The sequence below is a fragment of the Aplidium turbinatum genome, chromosome 1, assembly GCF_918807975.1.
Source record: "Aplidium turbinatum chromosome 1, kaAplTurb1.1, whole genome shotgun sequence".
Classification (NCBI taxonomy): Eukaryota; Metazoa; Chordata; class Ascidiacea; order Aplousobranchia; family Polyclinidae; genus Aplidium; species Aplidium turbinatum.
Genome location: NC_137472.1, coordinates 39,009,806 through 39,015,806, shown reverse-complemented (window position 1 = coordinate 39,015,806; position 6,001 = coordinate 39,009,806).

Genomic DNA, 6,001 nt, shown 5'->3' with positions numbered 1-6,001 from the left:
TAAAACTATTTTAAGAAGTTTGTTCTGGCGTTTCTGAAGAACTTAAACCGTTGACCTAGTGTGATAGTCAACATACCTGAAAGTGAAAAGGTGAAAAATAACACTTATTCAGGTTTCAATGGCACTCTCTACACAACATTGATTTGTCTACGACTCAACGTTTTTACATCGTAACTGTGAAAGATTGTTTAAAATGAAACAATTTTATTTTAACAAGAAAAAGACTTTGAAATAAAATCAAAACAAACTGAATTTTTTGAATATTCTTGTTTTGATTTTGCTTGCTTGAATCAGTAGCTTGTAGGCTAAGCTTGTTTCAAAAGTAGATTAAGGAAGTAGACCAGGGTTTCCCAACCTGGGGGCCATGGCTCCCTAGTGGGCCATGAGCCTTTTTCAAGGGAGCCATTGAAAAACTTGAGAAATAATAATTTTTTAATGCATCATCTCTAAGCCCATTTCAACACTATATATAGTAAGTTATATAACAAAAGAAATAACTTAAAATTTAATAAAGATACTCAGGGGCGCGGGGAGCAGATGCCCCCCTTGCCCTCAAATTTTCTGTGGATAGGGGGGCAGGGGGATCATAGTGATGCCCTTTTAAGGTCATGTAAGCTACTGCACATTTTGCAATATTTCTGCCATTCGATTTTAGCCTAAATATACGGTAATCTTTCATTTTTGCCTTAAAAAAATTGCCTTAACAAAATTCCGTATCACAGTAGGTTACATCATTGTAGCATAGTTTGATGCCCTTCTGTGCCACTGTTCTTTGTATAACGGACACTTGTATCATTACTCGATAATGAGCTGATAGATGAGCATTATAGCTATAACTTATTTTATCTTGAAACTTTAAAAAATGGCCTTTCAGCAATAAAAGTACCCTTTTTATAATCTTGCCCCTCCCCAGTCAAAAGTCGTTCCGGCGCCCCTGAAGATACTAGTACATTCTAACTACCGGTTACTGTATAAACAAGTTTTTTAATTAAAATGACGTTTCTTAATTTTTCAAAAGGTTGAAAAAAATAGGAGGGCCATTGATTTTTCAAAATTTTCAAAGGGGGCCACGGTGTAAAAAAGGTTGGGAACCCCTGAAGTAGACTAAAAAGTTTTTTGTGTCTGGGAAAGAAGTGACAATCTAAATTCAATATTCCGGAGTAAACACAGCTCACTAAAATAGCATAGTTAGCCTAATTAACAATAAAATTGATAAATTTCAGTTGGCTATGTGAAATGTGCCGTAAAAACACTATAGAATATACCTAAGGGAAGGTGAGGACGCTTCTGATAGATTTTCGATCTTCTAGTCTGCTGAAAGCTATACCACACTAGGCTATACAAATTTTCACAAAAGAAATTATTAAAATGTGTCTGTGTTCGTGTCTGAATTTTTTTTTTGAAATGGTAGGCTAACTTTAATTTAAAACCAAACCTTCTACCCAAATCCAATTTTAATTTGTTGAATTTGGTTCTGTATAGCCTACATTAGCAACCTAGACCTATGGTTAATCTACATCAGTGTTTCCCAAACTTTTTTTTTAATAGCGCTCCCCTGGACAACGAACAGAGTATCAAAATCCCCTTTCCACAAAAATAGTAAAACCAAAGTTATTATCCATTCATCACAACTTAAAGTCCAACTCCAATGAGACGGATGAGGTTGGTGCAATGCCATCAGCCTCTTGATATCGGGTTTCAGTTTGGATAGGAACAATCTTAAGTCTCCCCGTCTAACTATGTCAAGACGGTTTCTTTTGTTATCCAGAAGCGTTGTCACGGCACTGAAAGCACGCACCACTAAGAAGGAGCTGGGAAAGGTAATGATAAAAACTTTGACTCGATTCCACACGTGAGGGTATTTCTCTGTGATTTGGTTGTGTAGCCGAAACGATTGGTACGAGATATGGAACTTCGGTTTGAGTGCAAAATCACTTTGCAATGTCTTCAATTCCTCCTCATGAATTCCATGTTCGGAAATATCACAGAATGGGTCGATTATCCAATATCCAGTCAGGGATTTCTAACTAGAATACATCCTGAAATCGAATTCCCATGTCTTTGTGTAAGTTACTTCTTGAAGATACTTGCTGTAGCCTACGTCTCTATATCAACATCAGATATGCCTCTGTCGCATCAAGTTGATGCAAGTTTCATGGATGATGAAACCAAAGACTGGCTGCTCTGTAGTAGCCTTCCAGTGTAGTCCGGGAACATCGTGAATCTGGGGTGGTAAAAGGATAGACCTTCGGCCCCAGACGCTCACACGACGACGATGCAAGTTGCCAAGTTTGAGAATTGGAAAAACTCTCGTCTAGCTACATTTCGCTGATACAACATGAGCTTATTACTGAACCCAGAGAGTGCCATTACACCTTGATTAGATTTACTTCGTTACCCTGAAGGGATAAATTCAATTCATTACATTTGGAAAATATATCTGACAAGTAGGCGATATCATTCCTTCCAACCAGAACGTCATTCGCAAGGCCAGGGTCATACTCACAACTCTGTAGAAATTCCACCACAGTTTCAAACAGCGAATAAAATCGTGCAAGGCAATTTCCCTTGGAAAGCCATCGTACTTCGGTGTGGAGTGGTAAGCGCTCAAAAGATCGGATTTGCGTAATTGCAGTGCTTCAAAGTAAGTCATGCGTTACGACCTCAACAAACTTGTAAGGGACTGCGAAGCGACGTTGCCAACATAATTGCCACAATCTTTTGTATTTCTTTAAAGCGAAACATGACAAAAAATGCTTTGCAATCCTCTTCTTGTAACTGCCCCGATTTACTCTCAGCTACCTCCAATCGCCCACTTTATAGCCAGCGCCCCTTTCATGATCACAACCTCCCAGGGGGCCGCTGGCGCCCACTTTGAGAACCACTGGTCTACATAAAAAGTGAGTACCGTACTGCACTTTGATAAAAAATAATCATTATTGCGCCAAAAATGCCCAAAAAGTGACCAAAACAACATTATAGGCAACATTAAAGTGACCAAAACAACTATAACCCTCTTTTAAACCTAACTTTATTGGACATTCAGTTTTGCATTGTCCATTTACCCTAAAAATTTTGCTTTGTTAAAACATTGGTCTTTCCCTAACTTACTGGCCAAACGTGTTCTCTCTAACATTTACAGAGATCTAGTTCTTAATTTATGAAAATTGATTAAACACAAAGTGTGTGCCTTGAATAAAACAGTACGGTAGGCCAGAGGACTCTTCGCCAGGAAAAGTGACCAAAACAAGTAGGCCTATGGCTACTGGCTAGGCTATAATTTGTCACTCGCTGCTTTGTCAAACCTATCGTATAGGGCTATAGGCTACTTACCATAGCCATCGCCATGTTAACGACCTATTCTTGATAATGCAAAATCATGGTCTAATTAGTGTGTAGGCTTAGGCCGAGGAAACTTGATTGTGGGTCATGATGCCAATTGTTTTCTGGCTAGTTATGTAGATGTAGCCTAAACCTGCCTTCCCTATTTACGTGTAGCCTATGTTCTAAGTCAAAAATAGGTTGTAGTAGACTAAATTTTGTTAAGTTAGTTTTTCTCCCGTAGCAAAAGTCTTTACAGTTGCCTAATGTATAGCCTACTAGGCTAAGGCTAAAATTAAATGAACAATTTTATAAACTTCCAGCATACTTTTTAGTTCGAAAACTCTCTGGAATAGATGCATAAAAAACGCGCAAACAGTTACAGCTGTGAGTCTCTGCTGCTAATGTAGGGCATTGTAATTCGAAACTGTGAGAATCGATGCTAACCTTTTCCTGTTCATGTGCAACTGTTTTATACACAAGTTCCTGTTATGTATTGCGTTCGTCACGCCCTGGCCTATCATGCGTCAATAGGCTACATGTAATCATAGTAGACCCTAACTTTAGCAAGTTCAAACCAAACCAAATTCAAACCAAAAGATTTTATGCGCTTTTACATTAATTTAACGATAAAGACCATTATGCAGGGCCGTTGAAGGGTTAATTTGGGCCAGGTACCGATTAGATGGTCGGGACTCACGCCCAATTCAAGACAATTATAAAAAAACGCACTAGGCTATATCCAAAGAATACGAAACGGTTTCTTTAAACTACGGGATCCTTAAAAAAGTTGAGTCCCTAAAATCATGTCGGGCCCCTGTCTAAAATTATCCCTGGACCTTCCTGGCAACGCTACTACCATTATGACGGCTGTGTGGCTGTTTGGAAATCAGTGTATAAGATGAGATGGAATGGAAGGTAGATTTTAGGATGGAAAATGTCAAGGATGGAAAGAAATGAAAATTTTGGAAAATACAGTAGGAAGGAAGGCAGTCTTCCATCATTTCATCTCAATTCCATCCTGAACTTTCTCACACGTATCAGAACATATAAAATTAGTAAAATAAGTAGAGTAACAATTTTTGTATGATTACGTTTATTCAGCTAAAATTATTCAAATTTCGGTTCGTAGGCCTATTGAACCAACGCGACTGTTGCCTAGACCAGGGCTTCTCAAACTTTTTTGCTCTGCGACCCCATTTTGAAAAATATATTTCTATGCGACCCCATTTATTTATTTATTTATTTACATCAGACTCAACATGGTCCATTTTACAATCAAACATAAAATGTAGAAACAAAGCAGATACTCAACTCCGAAGAGCTGAGTTGCATTGTACCACATACAAAGATTGATAGTAACAGTCTGTTGGCATTATTTCATAAATTCATTGATTGGAAAACAAGTTACATCGTGTTACAAACTGGTATAACTTTTACGAATGAGAGCTTGAAAAGTTGTGGTATTGTTATCAACGAATGCAGAGGTGATGCTGCGTCGTCTCCGCAGATTAAACAACATTCTGCAACAATTATTGTATCCAACACGTAAGCGATTACTATTGGATGAAAGATAGTTGCACCATAGTTGACAGGCATAAAAAGGAATACAATAGGAACGAAACAACACATTTTTAACAGCAATCGAACATTTGGAAAACCTTGCTTTTAACATGTTTCCAGCACAATACAACGACCGTAATTGTCGTTTCGTGTCTTCATCATCGGATAGCAAGTCGTTAATTATTACTCCTAAATATTTCACTAGGTCTCAAAGCAGATACGTTTTTCATTTAAATATATGATCGGATTAAAGTCAAGTTTCAACATCTTGGATTTAAATAAAACACCAATAGTTTTGTTGCAATTAAAGTTTTGTTGCATTATGGGGACATCCACGTTAATGACATTAAAACGGATCATTTTGATCATTATATTTTCTTTTTCTTTCTGACTTATCAATTGTTTTCTTTGTGCTTGCAATTGTTACCGCATGAATCTACGAAACCTAACCACTGATCCATAGTCAATTAATCTTGTAACTGGTTCCTTCAGAAACTAGTTGATAAGCTACTCTGAAATCATAATGCGAGCGGTAAGGTTACTTTTGGTCAGCACGCAGTGGCGCCGGCAGGGGGGGGGGCAGGCGGGGCAGCTGCCCCCCCAATGTTTTGGGCATTATCTTTTTTTTTTTTTTTTATTAATACATATTAATATTATTTTTTTAATATTTGGATCCCAACCTCAAGTAAGTCAACTCAAGTTGCAAGGGGGGGGGGGGGGGGGGGGAGGGGGGAGGTAAAAGCTCTCTCTTAAAAGAAAGTATGGAAAACCTTGATGACTAAATTGTACAGTAGATAAAAAGATTTTCTACAGAAGCAAAGATATAGACTTTTTAAAGTTTTAACTAACGTCACATTGATGTAGAAAAATAACAACCTGTTAAATTTTTGATACATCACACTCCCATGACTTCTTCCGCGCGCATTTTAGCATTGGTTGCTTGCAGTGATTTTTTCACTTAAACAAAACGTTTTGTTTCAGCAGTTTTGAGTTGTTCGACTCTTAAGTTGTAAAGGAGACTCAATTTCTCCAATATTTATCATTTATGTTTCTTCTTTAATCTCATCAGAGTATAAAACTTGTAAAAGTTTTTCATCCATACGACGTCATGAATGAA